The sequence below is a fragment of the Apis florea genome, unplaced genomic scaffold (assembly GCF_048593485.1).
Source record: "Apis florea isolate Af1SG1 unplaced genomic scaffold, ASM4859348v1 contig_3772_pilon, whole genome shotgun sequence".
In the NCBI taxonomy this organism is placed as follows: domain Eukaryota; kingdom Metazoa; phylum Arthropoda; class Insecta; order Hymenoptera; family Apidae; genus Apis; species Apis florea.
In genome coordinates, this window is record NW_028256845.1 from 1,848,430 (window position 1) to 1,868,974 (window position 20,545).

A 20,545-nucleotide genomic window follows, 5' to 3' on the forward strand; every position below is an offset into this window, starting at 1 on the left:
AAGTAGCGATCCTTCGCGAAGGGGACGATGCTTCAAGGAAGGGGTACACAGGATGAAATATTTTTCGTGTATTCTGCCCCGATACACCCACGCAACAATTGCTACCTATTTATTTTCATAGATAACAAAAGATAGATCTTTAAATTTATCAAAATTTCTACATTTAAGTTGCGAAATATTCTTACGAAACGCGTTAAATCAATTCCATTACAAGGAACGTGACGATAAGTTATCGTTATATCAAAGAAAAATAAATTTCCATTCAACTTTCGCCATTACGACACACACACATACACACACGATCCTTCGTCTCTCTCAACCTCTCAAATTCCCATTCTCAAAATACACCACTCAAAGGCCAATAACTACGAAACAATCTCTTCTCCCAACTTCCTCGCAACAAGCTCCAACTCTCAATTCCGCCAAAGAAACGATTCGAGGCGCAAAAGAGTTGGAGAGAGAGAAAAAGAAAGAGAGGAAAAATTCGTGGAACTATAATCCCGAGTGAAAGAAACGGTTCGAGGGCGATAGGGATAAAGAGGCAGGGTGCATCTATACAGATTCCATAGCTATAACGGCGCCCCAGAGATGAGAGGATGATGGAGAAGTGGGTGCGATCAGAGTCGGTTCCCGGATAGTGTACGTCGAGCTTTCTCTCTCCTCCTCCTCTTCCTCCTCGTCCTCGAGAGGAGGGGAATGGAAGGAGGTTTAGTCGGTTTACGATGATGGCGCGATTCCCTTTATGCCCGCCGCGGGTCAGGCGCCACCGCGAAATCTCAGCCTGTTTGGCCGAGATCGTTTGGGTGGAAGGAAGGATTCCGCGGGCGATAATCGCTCGTAAAAGCTGCCAAGACGTTGAATATCGTTAAAGAGGCTCGCTGTCTACACTGTGCCACTCGTAACGCGCGAAATCGTGCAATTTTTCGCCTCGATGCCTGTCTCTACATTGAATCTTGATAACCGTGGCGGTGATTTTTATCACTTTTCGTTTTCGCGGGGGGGAACGGCATACGCCGTTGAGCCGAACAGGCGAAAGCTTTATTATTCCTGTGGTGATCGCTGTGGTGATCTGTCGTTTTCCCATATCTTGCGTAATTTTATATTCCAAGAGGAAATTTGAATAAATCTTTCTTTAATTTTATGTAAGACGTACATTTGAATCAGTGAAGTTGAATTAATGGATCTTAGAATTTTTCTAATCAACTTGCAAAGGTATTCAAATTTTTTATATCCCACAAATACGAGGGAAACTTCATCCAAAGAAGAACCCTATATCCGATCCAGTGTTTTCGTCCCTACCCTTCCATATTTCTTCAAAAATGAATCGTCATACCTAAGACAGAGCGCGAGCTTTTTTCCGCGAGCGTCTTCATCGTCTTACTTCCGTTTCTTTCAGAGTTGGAAGATTCCTCCGTAACGGCACAAATTTCCGTCGATAAATCCGCAGAAAAATCTTCCCCCTCGACGAATACGAGTAATCGTATTCCCGTTTTAAATGTATTCACTGGCCGCCCCTCTTCTCGCCCTTTCAACCCTCTATCGTTTCGCGTGTGCATCGATGGAAAGGGGGTGAAAAAGAAGGTAACAATAAGAAGGTAACGGAGATTTTTTTTTTTTCTTCTTTTTTTCAGGAGGAAGCGTGGCCTTGAGAACACATGTAAGGACGGAAGAGCAAGGTACGAAGGTTTGGCCAAGGGCAAGAAAAGAGGATTCGGACGGCTTGTAATCTCGGCTCAAGGTGTCATTCGCCGCCTCGATATCCTGCCGGACACGGGGAGCAAGTTGAGCCAGAAGAAGATTAAGTCGCGTTCACTCTGACTTCGAGATGAGACAAATCGACCAAGAGTTGAGAAAAATATTTGGAAAGAGGGAAGATGATAATTCTTCGGAGAAAAAAAGTTTGTTGAAGAAATTTTCAATCTCTTCTTCTTTCGTTGTATCCTTCTTTTTAAACACGATCAATATTATTATATTAAATTTAGGCCAGAAAGAAAAATTACATTCACAATTCTTCTCTATTTATATATCGTTTAACAGAATTTCAGTGAATCTATTCTAAAATCAATTTTTCATTCAAGAATCTGCTAAATATCACTTTGTTTCATTTATTTAAATATATTTTCACGATAATCGACGTTGAAAAACAAGTACAACTATCGAAAGATACGAAGACAATTATTTCCTCATCCCATAAAGGAGCGAAACTTTAATCAACCTCAGACAAATATTAAGACAAATATACGTTAAGATTAAAATAAGCAACGCTTTTTGTCTAGGGTTGCAGACAATTTTTGCGCTTGTAAATAGGGGCCGGAGGGGGAGGCATAAGTAAATTAGGCCTGGACGAAAGGTTTTGATAAGAATCTCTCCCTCGGCTTTTTTTAAAAGCTGACTCCAAGGGAATTGAGACGTCATCACGATGCTCTAGCTCGTTTCACCCCCCGATCCTACGTTTCCCGCCTCCTTCGAGAGCCGTTTAACGCCAAAGCGACGCTCGCTCGCCCTCGCAAAAGCGTCGCTCGAGCCTCATCCTTTTGTTTCGCCTTCACGAGATTTTTAAACAGCGCGAAATGAGCTTTCGCAGCTCGTCGACGGAGAACGAACGATTATCGCTCGCCCCGTCCGCTTTAATTTCTTCACTTCCCCTCCTCGAGTGACAAATAATTAAAGAAACGACGCGGAAGAAGCTTGTTACCCCTCCCCTACGTCTAAACTGCGTATAATAAATTTTTATTCACACGTTTCCTATCTATCAAGGAGAAACAAATTATTCGCTCGCACCAGATTTCGAATCGTAACGTTCTAATTTTAGAATCCTATCGTAAAGAATAAACGAGTATCATTCTTCCAGATATCTATATATATATATATACACGGATCTAGACACGTTGATTTACAAGTGTAAAGAGTTACCATCACGCTGCTGTTTCTAATTACACAAGTTTGCGTGGCGCAACTCCAATAAAGCAATTTCACTAAAATATTAAAGGATCATCATACTTAACAAAGGTGAAATACACATATTCTGACATTTGCAATTCGGAGCGTTCTAACTGTTCGCACAACGCTGTTGTAACAACTTGGTAACCGACGTAGCCACGTAACAACGTATGTTACGTATAAAACCTACAAAAAGAAAGAAAAAAAATTAGTCTAAAATCTCCAACGAATTTCCACTTTCTCCCCATTCAAACGACACTCGACCTCGACCTTTTCCACAGGTTTCCACAAGAATCAAAGGCAAACGCCAGAAAGAAAGACGCGGATCCCGGGAGGGGGTGGGTTCGAGGAGGGAAGGGAGCCGGATTCCAAGCATTTGTATCGTTTTGTCGTAGTTCAGTGTCGGCACGCGTATCGTATGGCATCGCATTATTGCTTTTATGGCCAATAAAAGGAAGGCCGATCCGGCCAGCACGCCGCCGCCTCCTCAACGACGACCGAACCCCTCGACCGTTCCATCCACTGAAACCATCATCCGCTTCTACCTAATCCCCTTCCGCCCCCCTCTGACCGGCAACGTTATTGCCGGTGGGTCGTTCGCTCGACCATCGGAGGTGTTGCGATTGGTTTCGTATTTGGAAGGGAATATAGTTCGGGGACTCCCCGGCCCAGTTAACCGTTTGCCCACCCTTTGGGACGCGAGGAAATGACGCTGGACACCGGCCGCGACACCTTCTCACACGTTGTACAAATATATACACAGAAAGGTTTCTTGGTCAACTTTCGTGGCCTCGCGGAGACAAGGGATTGTGTGTACCCTTTGGCCTCGGTTCTGTTTGATCGTTCGATGGATGGAACGGATGGAATGGATTTTTGGTGGTGGAAAACGATTGTTGTTCTCTGTGTATCGTCTCTCTTTTTTCCAAGAATTTTAGCGAGAATTTCAATCAATAACGTAACTGTCAAAGCTCTGGTAGATTAATTGATGATTTTAATTCTAAATTTATATATTACGATTTATATACGAATCGGGAGTACGAGTGCAAAATTGACTTGTTTTACCTGTTTCCAAAAATTTTGGAATTGGATTGGAAAAATAATAAAATTCATGGAATAAGGAGCATACAAGAACGAAAATCCTTTTCATTCCTTCCTCGATTTATCAACACGTATCACTTTTCAAAACTTTGGAATGTTTCCTCCACCGATATATCGATAACATTACTCTCAATGGAAAATGTTGAACAACGGAGGCTTTTCAATCTCCCAGGTTTATTTCTCGGAAACTTCTTCAACGGTTACTCGGCTGACATTGACGAAGTAGACCCGTAGACAGTGTGGGAAACGTCGCTAATGTCGTAACCGAGTGTCATCGTGCACCCTCCAAGGAGGATCGGAACTCCTGGGGACAAGGATGGCGGCGAGTTGGCGAGGAACGACGAAAGGGGGTGGGAGATATATCGTCGCTCGGGAAGCTGGAACGGGGCCCTTGATGTCTCGAGGACGAGGTCGGTTATCTTTCGCCTGTAGGTGCAACGAGCCGCCCTTCCTCCTCCAGAAAAGCAAGGCCCTCCGCAAGAATGACAAGTTCCTATCCTTAACGACCGTGTCTTGTACAAGTCTCGCTCTTCTACGCGTTGTGCGAGATAAGCCATGCACAGCGAATCGGGTGGAACGGGTGGAAGATAATTGTTTCGCTCGATCCTTTCGATTTTTTTCTTTCCACTCGATTGGATTATTTCAGGAAGAGATCGAAGCGGATATTAGATGTTGTTGTTAAATTTATTGTATACGCGTTTCAAGACGAGAGTCCATTATTTGTATTGGAAATTTGGATTCGATGTTAAGAGTGTGTGGTTTATCGTTTGTAGAGAATTTGAGTTTTCGTGTTACGATTACGAAATCACAGTTTAAAAATCTGTGATGATATTGATTTCTTTTGTTTTAACGAAGAAAAAATTTTGGGAGAAGATTACTCACAGAAAATCGGTTTAAATTTACACGGATTTATACGAAGCAAAGCAACATTGATTCGCATTTCCTTTGGAGGAACGTGTGTATGGTTGTCTGCGACCGAGCGTTTAAAGAACGGTGTATTCAAGCAGCCGAAACGAAGATCGGTGGAGATTGATCGCGGAGATCAGAGGGTTTGCATCAGCCGTGCCTTTCGACACGACAAATTAAATCCCTCTCGTCTGTCTCGTTCTCTCTGTCCTCCCATAGAGGAATCTGAGGATTTCTAAGGAGTTCCAACTTCGTCCTATGCTCCTTTCTGACTTTCTTAGGGGAAGGAATCGAGAAACCTCTCCGTTAGCCGAGTCGATAATCGATAATCCGTAACAACAAGGAGCCACGTCGTTTAAAATTAAAAATTACAAATAAAATTATTATCCTATAACTTCCTTCTACAATTCTTCTATCTCGTTCACAGAGATTAATTTGTGACTTTTCAAAATTGTATTTGTATTTCAAAATATACGACAACACTTTTCTCAAGTTTTCTTCCTGTATAACAACTACCCTTTACACAATTCTTACACGAGTCTAGAAGAAAACTTGCAACAATCTATCCGATCCATCTACACATCCATCGTTTAAACCGTCCCAAGAATCAGATCGCAATATTTGTTACAACTCTCACGCGAAATATCTGTTACATTCGACAAATCTCTGACAACAACACCCCGTGCAAACCCCTCGAGGTGAAAAGACAAAGCGTATCACAGAGATCGGAATCACAGAGAAAAAGGCGCGATACATACATTTCTCTCGAAACAGCATCTTAGACGCCGCGAGTCGGTTGATTTACGCGTAACACACGCCTCGAGGGCGAGTTTCGTCTCGCCTTTCTCGCCCCCCCCCTCCCCCGTGTAATGGTACACGGTCTGATTCCAATAACCATGAATCTATCAGACGTCAAAACGCAATCTCCACCTGAAAGCGGGCTGCCCTCGTCCGCGCTACGCCCTGCCGACCACAAATCTCGCGGTATCTGCGATCGTATATCTTATACCAGCGTGCAACGCGGATGTAAAGGAGGCTGTGAAGAGCGAGCGAGACCAAAGTCGTCGGCCAAGTCGTCGCGTTGGAAACTCGAGGGTGAAGAGGGAGAAGGGCAGAGAGAGGAGGAGCAGAAGAAGGGAAAAAAAGGGGGAGAGAGAGAGAGAGAGAGAAAGAGAAACCGGTGGTCCGCCTGGATTTCTCTACGTTCGATGGAGAGGAGACGGAACAGGAGGAAAAACCGGGGAGATTGCACGGAGCGGCGGAGAAAGTTGCAAACTCGAAAACTTTCCGAGGCCCTATTATCTCCGACGAGACCACCGTCCGGCACCAAGGGGGTTGTCCGGTATACCTCGATCTCTAAATACTCCACCTTCCTCCAGAACCACTCGTCTGCTGCTCGGGGGCTGTTTCGAAAGAGCGAAAAGGGGGAGGATGGATGCGAGAAAGAATCGAGACTTGAAACGAATGGCTGGATACGGAAAATCGGAGGTGGGTGGGTAATTCGTGGGTAAAAAAATGTGTTGAATTTTGGATAGTATTTAAGATAGTATTACTATACATTTATAGCAAGGGCTCCTTTCCTTAGTTAACTTAAAACATAATAATAATCGCAGGTAATTGTACTTGTCAAACAGCCAAAATTATACGACCATTGGCTACGAATAAATGTTATTCAAGTATTTTAATAAGTAATTAGTTTTTGGTTCCCCCAAAAATTGAATTATAATGATTTTTTTATAAGAACCATGGATCGCATTACAAGCCCTATGACTTCTAAGTTAATGATTTAAGTACAAATGCTGCCGAAGAATACCATCTGAAACAAAAAAAAAAAAAAAAAAAAAGCATATACTCATATATTTTACAACGATTATAAAAGAAGAGTAAAGTTTCAGACCGATTCTTCGAGCTCTTCCTTTTAAATTTCACTTTACGTTGAAAATTATCCGAATTGAATACCGAATGTCTGGTTGTTAATTCGAAGCCAACTATACGCGTGAGTTGGCGACGTCTGTGAAGGACGGTATCCTTCTTCCACGAGGAAAATGAGCAATGGTGCCAATGACAGTGCTAACGCTGTACAAATGAATGCACGCGGGGGCTTTGACGCCCCGTAATTTATCACGTTATCCTGTCGCACCCTTCCACGGCTTCGTCGCTTAAGAGAAAGCGCTTAGGAGACGCGCGAGAAAAACGAGTAAGCCCTGAAATCTGGCGACGGTGATTGGGACAAATATAAATAAGCCAATCGGCCCGACCCTCCCTCTTCTTTCTTGCATCCGGGAGGAGGACGGATGTAAACGCGGCTTAACGGATCTTCGTAATCCCGCGGGAATAGAAGCGGAATGCGCGACGATTCGCCCGCCACGCTTGGAAAACTGACGCGGGTTATCGCGATCATTCGCGAGTGAAAAATATCTCGCGGTTGAAGTTTGTCGAAGGTGTTCCGTTCCGGCGGGGAAGGAACGAAACTTTCCTCTTTTGGATCTTTGGAAAGCAGATTTATAAAATTATTATATTTGTCGAACTTTGGTATTTCTAAATATATTGTTCGATTTAATACATTTCTCTGTCAGAGAAGAAAATGGATTTTGGATTTTTCTGTTTTTTTTTCTTTTTTTTTTTTTTGCTTTGCACAATGTAACAATGCGCTTTTGATGAAATTAACACATCGATTTTTTAATATCTATATTTAATATCTTCGTTCGTTTTCCATCGTATCGTTATAATTATCCGTTGTACATATATATATATATAAAGCGTGTCTCAGATCGATAGATCTGTTCTTAAAAAAGTTTGTTAGATAAAAATTTACGATACACCGGTTCCCGTTTTAAAACAACGACGAAAAATATTCCCTCTCGTTCGATATTTTCTCCCACGAAATTTCTTCCCTCGTCAAAACATCTTTTAAACCAAGTAAACGCAAGAAACAAAAATCGATTGGCCCCGTAATTTCGCGCGGGATGCCCGAATCGGTAATTTCGATTCGAAGATACCGATCCTCCGTCTACAATCTGGCGATAAATGACCCTATAACCGTGACATTGCGGGGGTAGCGTTCCTACGCTCGCCACCTTTTCTTTCTTTTCGTGCCAAAAGTTTTTCCAACTTCGTATAATCATTTTTCCCGGAATGTCCCGCCAGTTTCCAACCCCTCTCCCCCCTCCCCTCCTCCCAGTCGGGGTTCGTGAGCCATCGCTTCCCCGGCAATCCTCCTCCTCCTCCTCCTTCTTTTCCTCCCCGTACAACCGCTTATCTCAGAGAAATTCTTTTCGCGGTTTCTTCCCAGGGTAGGTACACAGCCTACGCGGTTCCCTACCCCCCCCCCTTGAACAGGGAACAGGTTCGTTGGCGCAGAAGAATTTTAATTCTTCCCCAACCACTGAAAAAGTCTCGGATGATTTTCTTTTCCCACGGATTTTCACCAGCATTCGTACATCAAAGGATTCTCGTTGTTGCCTTTGCCCGTTAAAGATTCTTGGGTTGGCTTTCGTTGGTGTTGTTGTTTCCGTTGAAACGTCAAACGAACTTGTTGCGTAATTGTTGTCGTTGTAAAAGGATTTTTTCTTTCTTTCCTTTTTGCGGTTTCATCAAGGGTTTCGTTTGCATAGGGGATATTTTGGTTCTTTTTTTCTTTTTATGGAAATAATATTTGCTTATTGTTCGATGGCCGATAATTTATCTCGATCATACAACGAGAAATTAACTTTTGCGCATGTTTCCTCTTGTCAAGATTTTTCAACGTTCTTCTGACTTTTGAAAATTCTAGATTTTTCGCCATCTGTCTCTAATATTATTAGATAATATTATTAGATATATGATTGATCGGTCGTTTTATCGACGATAAATAATAAAGTGATTAAATGTGTAGAGTGAGAGAATGAACAGTTGATTATATTGCCGCCAGAATCTCGTCGATTTTTAATCTTCTTAGACCGTATTAATAATACATGAGCGCGTTCACTTGTTCGGCGAAAGTTGGCCGTTTGCAAGGCGCATCAAATATGCAGGTGTCTCGAGGAAAGGAAAAAAATAAGAAAGGGGGGAGGGGAAGAAGCTGAGGAGGAGAGAGAGAAAGAGAGAGAGAGAGAGAGAGAGAGACGCGTGGTGATTAGATGGGGGAAGGTCCGGGGCATTGGGTTTATTAACGATATCACGAGGTAACGAGGGTGGAAGAAAGGACTCTCTCGATAATTTGCTGGCTCATGCACCCTTGAAAGAAAATCCATATTCTGACGTTAACGAGATTTTATAGAGCACCATTCGCTGTTGGCAACCGACAGACTCCGTAGATGGTGCAGAGATTACAGGAAGGCGGTGTATCGATCAAATGATAATTTCTAAATATCGTGTGACATAATTATTCATAAGTGAAGATTCTCCCACGAGAAAGAAAATTTTCGTTATTGAATTATACGCAAATTTTTCCGTGAGATTAAATTTGCCCATATTTACCTTGCGTTAAATTAAAAAAAAAAATTGATTCCAATTTCTTCGTTTTTCAAATCTTCTAAATTTTCTCTTTCTGAGAAAAATATTCATATCCCAGAAGAAAAATTTGGAATTTTAATATATATAGATTAACAGTTGTTGTCGCTGTCTGTTTTTAACGAATTTTACAACAATTAACAACCGATTCAAGATAATATTCGTTTAATCCAGTTGCTGACAACTACAAAAAAAAAAGAAAGAAAACGAGCAAGAGGAGCTTTTTCATCGACTCGAAATCGCTGGTTCTTTCGCCGAAGGACGAGCAACGCGAAGGCTGGCACCTCCACGGTGCGACAAATATGGAATTTGCATATAAATCGGGTATTTCCATCTGTGGCCCTAGCCCTGCAACGCCGGCTGGCTCGTTCGTTCGTTCGTTCGTTCGTTCGTTCGTTCGCGTGATACAGAAATGAAGAGATCTCCCATTTCCTCTTACCGAGCCCCCTCTTCTCCCCTCCGATTCCTCTTTCCTCGACGCCACTCCTCGCTCGGAAATACTAACCTCTAGATATTATTAATAACCCGAGATGAGATCGAACGCATCCCTCTTGCCCGTATTGAAGGGGTGGAAAATGGGAGGAGTCGAACGAAATCAATCTGCCATTCGTTCGTCGATCTCGATGCCCTTTTTTTTTTTTTTTTTTTTTTTTTCCAATTCCCTCCATCGATTCAACGTTTCTCTCGTTCCTTCCCGATCGACATCGGTGAACGCTCGAATTGAATTATTTTCAAGAAAAATTGAGAGCTATTTTTCAACCGAGAGATACGAGTAGAAGGTGAATGATAATTTTCAGAGACATTATATATAGAACGTTGTATATAATAAAAGAAAAAAAAAAAACAGAGGAACAATTGAAATCGTTTAAGCTGAAACGATTTCACTCCACGATTTCACTCGACACTCGAAAGAGGAGTGGTTTCAAGATCGTGCCACCGGAGATCGCGTTACACCGTTTACCGCCCTTCTTCGCCTTTCATCACCCCTCCCCGTGGCGAGAGAATCTGCAGCACTTGTTCGCGCTTTTTTCCCCCCGCCACGGCCTGAACGGGAAGCGAGAAGAGAAAAGAAGAGCGAGGGGAGGAAAGCAGCTTTGTAACCGAAAACCTCCTTAGGCTCTCTATCATTTTTAATCGGGAGAATAAATCGTTTGATTCAATTATCAGGGGCATCTCCTCGTGCCTCCCTCGAGGACCACCGACCTGGAGTGCCTCCAACGAGAAAAAGGAGAAAAAAAAAAAAAAAGGAGGGAAAAAAACCTTCTCTTTGTCCGGCTTAAGAATCTCGGAGACACTTAAGAGGCTTAGGATCGGTTAAGGTCTGACGTTAAACACCGTTCCTTCACTTTCTACCGCTCCTCCTCTCTTTCTTTCTTTCTTTCGTCTCACTCTCGATCCACGAAACTCTTCTCTTCCTTTCCACATCGCGTTTCACGACGCATCTGTTCGTATACTCTTTCTTCCCGAATATTTATACATTCTCTTCGTAGCATTCTGCGCGCGAAGACAATAACGGAGAAGCGGGGGAGGATGCTGGGAAGGCTGTTGTTGCGCAGAGTGAACCGCTAATAAAGGATAAATTCGAGGATAAAAAGGGAGCCACGTGTTGCGGGGCATCGTGGCCGAGCCTCCAAGGAGTATTTCCAAAGTGGGGGGAAGGGGACGAGATGGAATAGTCGAGCGAGCCTTTTCCTTATTTTTATCAGCTTTTCCAAGGGGATGAATATTTAAGGGAAGCGGACTTAATCTGCGCTCGGGGATTCGCGGCAGACGCGTATCGCAAAGCGGCCGATCTCTCTCTCTTGTTCTTCCTTCTTTTTTCGTCTTCCTTTTCCATCCCTCGTTATTTTCGCGCGAGCGTCGAGGGTGAAGGGAAGCCTCGGAGGCGAGACCGGAGGTGGAGAAATAACGAAGAGCATCCTGGAGGATGGAGGACGGTGGCGGTGCATGTTTCCCTAAATATTTTATGGCCGTTATCGACTCTTGACCGAGGAAATTCCACCGGTAATTTCACCCCTCGGACCGGCTCTCTCGATGGAGAAAACTGATTCCGTACTTTAAATAGGGCCGGCCAATAACGTGAGCGGAGAAATTATCAGCGGAACGATTGTGAAACTGCCGATAGTTTTTGATTAGGGAAAGAATTAATTAGTGTTACGCAAGTTCTAATAAGAGGGTGAATCTGGTTAATGTCGAAATTAACGAAGGAATGTTCATCAGAAAAGTGCCTTTTCAGAAAGTCTATATTATCTATTTATCATGGAAATACATCGTTCGACTTTGTCTTCATTATATAGTTTTTTCTTATATAGGTCAATTTATTCTTTAATTCTTTCTTTTTATAGCGCATAATCTTCTTAATACACGGAAATACGTGGAAATACATTGGCGGATGATTTACTGAAATTTTGTACAATTTAATCCACATCAAAAAAATTATCGATTGAAAATTCTCTTCGTCGAGAAAACTTCGATCCTATTCCAAAAATTTATATAAACCGAATAATCGTACAATACCTATGGAACAATTATGGAACGGACTAACGAGTAAAATTATTGAGACCACCAATCAATTATCTAATCAAATGATCTTTCTTATCACAAAAACTGCTTGTTCAAGCTATCCTCGTCAAGGACAAACATTTCGCTCAAGCCTGTTATTCCAAAAATTGTTAAATTTCAAAATTTAGCAAAAGATAGAAAACGGGAAAAACGCAACAAAGACAGAAATATCTGAGAATGAAAAACTTATCGAGACAAAACTCCAGATCCATCCCCGTGTAAAGGACACAGCCTCGTGGCCGAGATAAAAACGTTCTTCCGGCTCGCGCGAGGGCATTTGCCGCGCCGTATTAAAATGTCAGGCTCGTTGTTGATCCGTTGGTCCGTTTCTGGGCCGAAACAGAAAGCTGACGGACCGGCGACCCTCTGACACCGAGACAGGATCCCAGGGCTTTCCCTTGCAAATTCTCTCTTTACCACTTCTCTGTAGCCCCATAGGCCCCGACCACTCTTTCTCTCCCGGGGGTTTGTTTTAGCAAGAACTCGCCCCCGAGTTTTCGGATACACGCACGTATAACCACCACTAACACACACAGGTATCGCGAGGGTTAAGGGTGGGTGGATGGGGGTGTGGAGAGAGAGAGGGAGGAGGAGGAGGATCGAGGGTAAACCTCCACCACAACCGCCGGCTGCACGAGCAAGCATGCCTGCCAACCTTTATTGGTTTTTACCGAGCAACACACAGTCCGATATTTTTTTATTACGACAAAGCACGCGCTTAACCCCTCCCCCCCTCCCGCCAACCGCGCGCATTGTTTGGCATTAAGCGCGGCAAAGGTCGGCGGAGGAAGGAGTTAACGTGCGAGACATGATAACGGGGGTGCACCGAGAGATCTTGCAGAAGTTTCGAACAAGTGGCCGCGTATCGTTTCTCTTCAGTACGAAAGAATTGCGATTTTCGTGTATTTTTTTAGCTTCCTCGATTGTCTTGTAAATTTTCTCTTTTTTATCGGTTGAGATTTTAGATCTTAAGCGTATCTTAAGCGTGTATGAAATACGCATATTTTTTTAAGAAAATAAATACGCTTGCGCTTTTTCCTCAGTCACTCACAAGTTAAAATTTAAACACTGTAACGCGGATCGAATGCGTACATGGATTAGAGAGATTGGGAGAGAAGAGATTTGTCACATAGATAAGTGAAGGGGGAAAAAATATCGCGCGCTTTCTCTCGAATTCATCTTTTTTGTTTTTTATTAAATATATTTTTTCGGACACCCGTTGTGCAAGTGGTTTTGACTTTTACAAGCGTTTTCGTTTCCGCGAGGGCTGCGTTTAAAGTAGCGGGCCAACCTTTAGCCACGCGAATTACGAAATACTTTTACAAATTAAATACGCGTAGCCATACGGGGGAAGGTTCCATACCGGCGTTGGCTTCCATCGGACCACAGTCGCTCGACAAAGTATTCCCAACAAGGGGCGGAAAGCCCCTTCCGGATCGTCGTCTCGGCTCCGTTAATTTTTCAAAGAAGGACTGGTATCAATAATACATTCGCAGAAATTAGTTTATTAACAAAATCTAATCCTTCTGTTTAAAAGTATAAAACTGTAAATTTAAAATTTCAACTATAATTTCATAAAATCCGACAATTTTGATTTGAACATCTCTATGGCATTGATCTAAAAAAGAAAAAAAATTTATAAATAATTTTCAAGAAATTCGTTTCAACAATTTTTATTCCATCGATTGATATTTTGGAAAAAAGATTCTTCTTCTCGAAAGATAAAAATCCCTTCGCTCGTGGTATTTATTTCACACGAGCGATTTCACAACTACTACACCACCACAATTCCCTATCGAAAAGAAGAAGAAGAAGAAAAAGAAGAAAAAAAAAGAACGCGTCAATTCCCCATCCCCCTAGCGTCCACAGTCGAAACTAGCCGTCTCGATCCCCTCCGCTCGTTATTCCGCGCCCCATCCCACGCCACTCCAGGTACGCAGCGACAAAGACAATCTCGTGGCGGGTAAATTCGTTAACTTTTCTCGCAGAGTAGCTAACGAAAAGTGAGCAACACAGTAACATACAGCCGCCCGTCTTTTCACAGGCGTGTGCGGCGGGCGGCGGCGGCGCAAGCGGGGAGGAGAAGCAGGAAAAAATAGCGGAGCATTAAACGCAAACAAGGGTAGCAATTTCGGAGGGGACTCGAGAAGTCGAGAGGTCGCGAGCGAGTGGAGGAGGAAGATGGGAGAGCGCTTGTACGCGGTAAAATCGAGCTGGAGGGGGAGTAGCCACCGAGGGAGAATCCGGCTAAACCATCCTCCAAGAGAGAGAGAGAGAGAGAGAGAGAGGGGAACGAACAGAGCGAGAGGGTTAAGGGGAGGAGGGCTCCGAGCAGGGTTAAGAACGCTTTAGAGGAGGGAGGCTTGCGTTCTGGCGCAGTCACACGATACTTTTTAATTTACTAAAAATGCGCATTCAACCCGTCAAGTGGCTCAGACTCGGTGAAAAAGGGAGGTTGAAAAGCCTTGCGGGCCGGTCTTCGAGAGCTTCTGGACCAACTTCGACCAACTTATTCCGATTCGAGAAAATGGAGAGCCAATGGTTGGGGGAGGAAGGGGGTGGCGTAGAATCGGATAGCTCGATCTCTCTGATGGTGGTGTGGATGACACAGATTTATCGTATTTCATATTCGTGGAATTCACTCTTGGTGAATAGGAGGAATACGTATTGTATCCCGTAATTCTTTCGGAATTAGAGATTAGTCGAGCGGAAGGATGGAGTTTCTTTGTGAGAACGAAGATCGTGGATGGATCGTGAATTGTTTAAGCGTTGTAATTTATAGCTTGATCGTGAATTTACGAGAATAGAATGTCTCGTCAATCTGTCTCCTTTTTCTTTTAAATATTGATTCGATGGACAAGGATTCAAGGATGAATTTCAACCGCGTGAATAGTTCAGTTACCGGGTGAATATTATTCGGCGGATAAGATTGTTAAGACGAAAGCTTAAATAAATGATAAGATTGTTATTGCCACGAATTCGCAATTAACGCATAAAGAAATAACGCGGCGCGCGGAAGTGGATTAACTTTCGAAATGAAAATTATCCTTACGAGGGCCATGAAATCTTCCCTTGCTGAATTTTTCGCCCCCCCTTCCTCGATGACAATCCAAGCGGAAGAAGTGATCCCGACCCACGCTATCGTTGCCCACCCACGCGAAGACAACCTTCTCCCGTTTCCATCGCCTTTGTTTGAAATCACAATGTAAAAACCGAGAATGGCCCTGTAATTAGGTACATTAAATCTCCGATTCCTCGGATCGAACCGGTGTTTTCAATGTCAACAACGTTCAATCGACCTCGTTATTATTCTTTCCGCTCTCTGACATTCCTTACAAATTTCTTCCCCAATAACTCTCGATTGAACGCGAGTTAATACAATTGCGAAAATTACAATCTCGACTCTCTTTCACGGCACCCAGTTACAATCGAAAGTTTGGCACGATTTATCACGAGGTAGCAGCAACTCCTGGGATTCCTGTCGTAGCGAATGTCCTCTTAGATCGGATGCTAATGCTCACGACCTTGCGGATTATCGACTAAAGACCATATAGCGGAAGGGGTAGACCGCGCCCGAATAGCTAGGGTGGAAGATAATTCGAAGTAACCGCGACAAATTCCAATATCTGGAGAAATATGCGGGGTGGCGCGTCGTTACCAGCCGCCATGGCGTTCCTCGCGGTCATGTCTAACCTTCGTCTTATTACGGCGGAAGCACGAAAGAGAGAATTGCTTTCCCTTTTTCGTCCGTCGAAACTTGCGTGTTTTTGATAGACACGCCCGAGATTGCTCGCCGAAATGAAAAATAAAAGAAAGAATCTAAAGAAGTGTCGCCGTTTCGTTTCTTTTCCTTATTCAAGAACAACAAGATTTTCTTTTAATCTCTTGAAATTATATGATTTGCGAAAATAAAAGGGTTTCTCAAAATAATTTTTTACACTTTGAACGAGTGTACACGGATCCTTTTTTTTTCCAGTTTGGAATTTTATTTAGAAATACAGGGTTCTAAATATTTTCCATCTTTTTGTTTGCAAAGAAGTTCTACTTTTTTTTCAAATAATCGATCAATAACAAAATATTAAAAAGATTAGAACGAGATATGGAGATATTATATCACGATTGGGTAAAGAAAAAAATTAATCAAACTTAATCAGGATCGAAATAAATTTCACACCTCTGATTCCTGAAACCAATTCAAAATCCCTGCCGTTTAATATACCCACCCCATTTTCTTACTCGATCCGCACCTCTACATTAAGAATATGAGTTAGGGAGGCAAATACAGGTTTCCAAGCCGAAATTTTCCCAGAAGACTTTCCAGTCGGACTCCGAGGCGCCTTCTTTCCCTCCCAATCGTCCCATTTGCTGTTCCATTCCCGATTCATTCCGTACACGTCACAGTTTGCATTGTGCCCGCCAGGCCAGTGTGCCCAGCGTAAAGCGATTCCCCGACGAAATTTAATTAAAACAATCAAATTATGGAAGGAGACGACGGCTGAGCCGTTCGTGAGATCTCGTGGCGAAGAAAGGAGGAGGAAAGGATGGAAAAGGGACAAACCCACGAGACTGGAAGCCCGGATAAGATTTTCTTCTCTTCCGTTTATTTTCATCCCGGCTTCGCCTCGCTCCTTTCCCACTTTTCCCCTTTTTGTTCGCCTCTGCTTCTTTGTCTTCCTCAATTTCTTACCGCGCAAACCGTCTTAACCACATTTTCGTTCCGTTTCCATTCACTCGACAAACTCCCTTCTCCATCAATTGCTCGAGTCAATACATTTTCAAATTATATTTTGGAAAATGTAGAGGGACGAGGGAAAACTTAACGTCGAAGTTAATAAGGATTAATTCGATAGTAAAACGATCCAAATTTGATGTCAACTGAAGTTATAATAAATATCAATCGCATTTCTCACACGTTCCTTTTCTTTCTTCATCGAAAGATCGTTCTTCGAATAATTAAGTATAAAAATTTAATCAAAACAAAACGATCTTTGAAGATCTCGACATCATAATTAGAATTATCCATTTCTGTTGACATGATACGTGAACAGCTGATTTGTGTCTCCGGTCCCCAAAATGTTGGCAAACTCGATAGTTGGCGTTTAGGTCCAAGGAATCGTTCGCTAAACTGTATCAGGGAAAGCCTGTTGAGGAAGTTCTCGTTACTGCGTAACTTTTTGAGAGTTCGGTTCGTCATTATACCGCGGGAAAGTTTCGGCGGAAGTTCAAGTTCGTATTCGAAAGTTTGGGAACCTGGGGAAAAATGAGCGCCAAGTGAAAGTTCGCCCTCGCCGAAACAATGTGAAACAATCTTCCCTCTGATGCGCTGATATCGGAATTTACATCTCCATTTTAAAATCATATCATCGCGTGTCTTGCATTTTCATCGAGTATCCGAACTCCGCTTTATAAACTTGCTCCATTACGTCTTCAATTAATTCGGTAAATATATAACACTTACCATTGGTTCGCCAACTTTCTTGTTTCCAACTCGTGTCTCTATTTGCACGACTCCCTTCAACGTTTCCCGCACGACCCTTTCGTTTCGAACATTATGATAATAATTCTTCGAAACACGTGATACGAATATCGAAGAAATTGACGGAGCTTAGAGAAAGGACGCTACGAACATGACGTACATTTCCCCTTGTCGCGTCGAAGATTTTTCTCCTCGTTAAGAAATCGTCAAGAAATCGCGAAGATAATTTTTCATTCTCAAAATTATTCCACTTTTGATAATGATAAAATAACCAAGAGATCTCTGATCCTCATAGAATCTCTATGCTCGATACACAATTACAACTCATCACGCTTTTATTCAGATACCTTCCTTACTTTCCTTCGATTCCTTAGCTTCGAGCTTAGAGAAAGAATAATACGAACATGACGTACATTTCTCCTTTCGCTTCGAAGATTTTTCTCCTCGTCAGGAAATCGCGAAGAAAATTTTGTCAAGGAACCGTACAATTCTCAAAATTATTCCACTTTCGAGTTCTCCTTAATAATCTCTTAATAACGTGTATCCAACTTACATAAAATAACCAAGAGATCTCTGATCCCCATAGAATCTCTATACACAATTTCAACCAATCGAATCCACTCTCTCCAGACACCTTCCTTACTTTCCTTCTAGTCCTCTTCCTGTAAGTAGTAACCTTATCACCGCGAAGCCTTTGATATGCGACAAACGCATCGAGCCAGTCAAGTTCCGGCTAGTTGGCTCGCGGCTACTTAGCAGCTACGTATCTACTTTATACTTTGTTTGCTCCTGATGGCATTAACCCCCCCGGGGTGATTGCAGAGCACGGCTGTTGGTCTAATACCCTCTACCCAGCCAACCAACCAGCCCCCCTCTCCCTCGCCGTTGTCCGTCTGGCTATCTATCCTCGAAGGTAGGATAGCTTTTGCTACCGGCTACGATGCTGTTAGCATTGGACCACGTGCCTGGAAATCCTGATCGACACCTTCGCCACGTAGCCCGTTATCCGATCCACCGAGATCTGACCGCTTGCTCTCTCGACCCTTCAACCTTCTCTTCTCTTCGCTTCCCGTGAATTCAATTCTGGCCTAGCCAGAGGAGAGGAAGAGGATGCTTGTAACGAAACGCGTTCATTTATTCATCGATGGGATGGTTCCAGATGTCGTGGAAATAAAGTGGAGCACGGTAAATCATTAGAGGCGATGATTTAATAACGAACGGGAGTTCCTCGTCGAAAGAGAATGAAGCTATCTTTTCGTGATAATATTGTATAATGCGTGGATACGTAGGCAACGTTCATATAAGAAATGTGAAGAAAAAAAAATTGGAAATTTTGCGATGAAAATTCACCGAGAAAATAGAGGAATCGTTATATAGTTGAGGTCTGTTTTTGTTTTATCTCGATATCTTAATCGGTTGCCGAGATATAAAGATTCAAAGTTTCGGTAACGCTTGAGATGGTGCGAAGATTATAAACAAACCCGCGGCCCAGTAACCTATATTATTTCTTGGAAATGCGTACTATTGCTTTTCCTGGGATCGCGTCTGTCGCTTATCTGATGTTTGGGTGTCAGCGAGACAGGACGCGAACGAGAGGTCCGAATAAGCAACAAGAACGGAGATAGTATGCGATTAAAAAATTACCTTTTTCTTTAGACGATGATATCTCGGGAACCGAAAGTCGTATCGAGATAAATGAAAAGGCATTTTAAAGGGCAAAGTTCCGCGCTTCCAATGATCCCTTATTCGTCAATAAAAAGTTACTATTTTTGAAGTTACAACGGTTTAAATTTTCCCTAATTTTAATGCGTTTTCGGCAGTGAGTTTTAAAGCAAATAACGTGACAATTGTTTGTGTACAGGAATATTTTAATCGATTTTTAATTATCAATAACCGAAGATCAACGTCTAATCTCTCTTCGAGCAATCATCCCTTAAAATTTTAAGCACCTGCACCTGTATATCTTTATATTGTTCGTGTAAAGATATGCATTCGCACGAAAATTCGCATTCTATTTTATAAAATGTTTATTGGTAGATGGCCTAAGCTTTCGACGAGGAGCTCAAGGACCGAAACGAGATCAAGGTAATTTTCAATGAAATTACGAGTTAGGAAACCTGTGACGTGGCATTTTTCAGAAATATCGGCGATTCGATCAGATTTCGATTAACCACGCTAATGAGATTATCTAACGGGAGATCGGCCACGCCACAATGAAACTAATATAAAAGTTTTCGCCCTGGTGTCGAAACCACGAATTGCAGCTCCCTAATGGTCGATTTTATCCGGGAACCTGCCATCGAACCGGAGAATTCTCCCGCGTATCGAGGATACATGTACAGTGCCCTATTATTAATCGATAAACTCTAATATTTTAATTAACTCGTCGAATGTGGATAATTAAAAGCACCGTGTATCGAATTTTTTCTTTTTTCCTCCCCCCCCCCCCCCATTCAATCGTTAGAACCGTGACGAGATCTATATTCTGCAGGCCAAGGGAAGAACAAAGAAGTTTCGAGTAAGACGAAAGAAAAGAGGGAGAGAAAGGGGAAGAAAAGAGGTACCGTGAAGAGGCTCGGTAGCGTTATTGGAAAACGATGATTTACGATAATGGGAGTTTTTCCCCTCCCTCCAGCCGGCTAGGGAGACGCTAAAAGGGGTGGAGACTTCAGAGGCCAGAAGTGAGTTCCTACCACCCCTTGCAGCTCGAAAGGTGGGGCGTTAATAACGTTAATTAATATTTCGCAAGAGGTTTGGCGGTTCACGAAGGGCCAATACCGAGCGATACGCTGCCAGCAGTCGTTACGCGGCAATCTGCCAGCTGGCAGAGCGGACGCGGGTTTAGAATTGCAGCTCGCGAGATGTTCGTCAAAGCCTACCTACCTACGCTTGTATAATTGTCTCTCATGAACACGATAAATATACGTATATATACATAGTAGTGAATTTTGTCGAAGAAATATACGTTTTATTTTATTGTCATAATATTCGCCGGAAAAGAATACTTTTCCAAAAGAAATTCTATTTTCGTTCCAAATGTTCTAATCGATTCTATCATTGAACTTTGAACTC

The 20,545-nt window shown here is 42.7% G+C and overlaps 1 protein-coding gene across 4 annotated transcripts in view; it reads right to left on the reverse strand.

The window, feature by feature from the left end:
- LOC100865253 (uncharacterized) overlaps positions 1-20,545 on the reverse strand; it is a 178,951-nt gene that overhangs the window by 80,638 nt on the left and 77,768 nt on the right. The gene's annotated exons all lie outside the window — the stretch shown is intronic.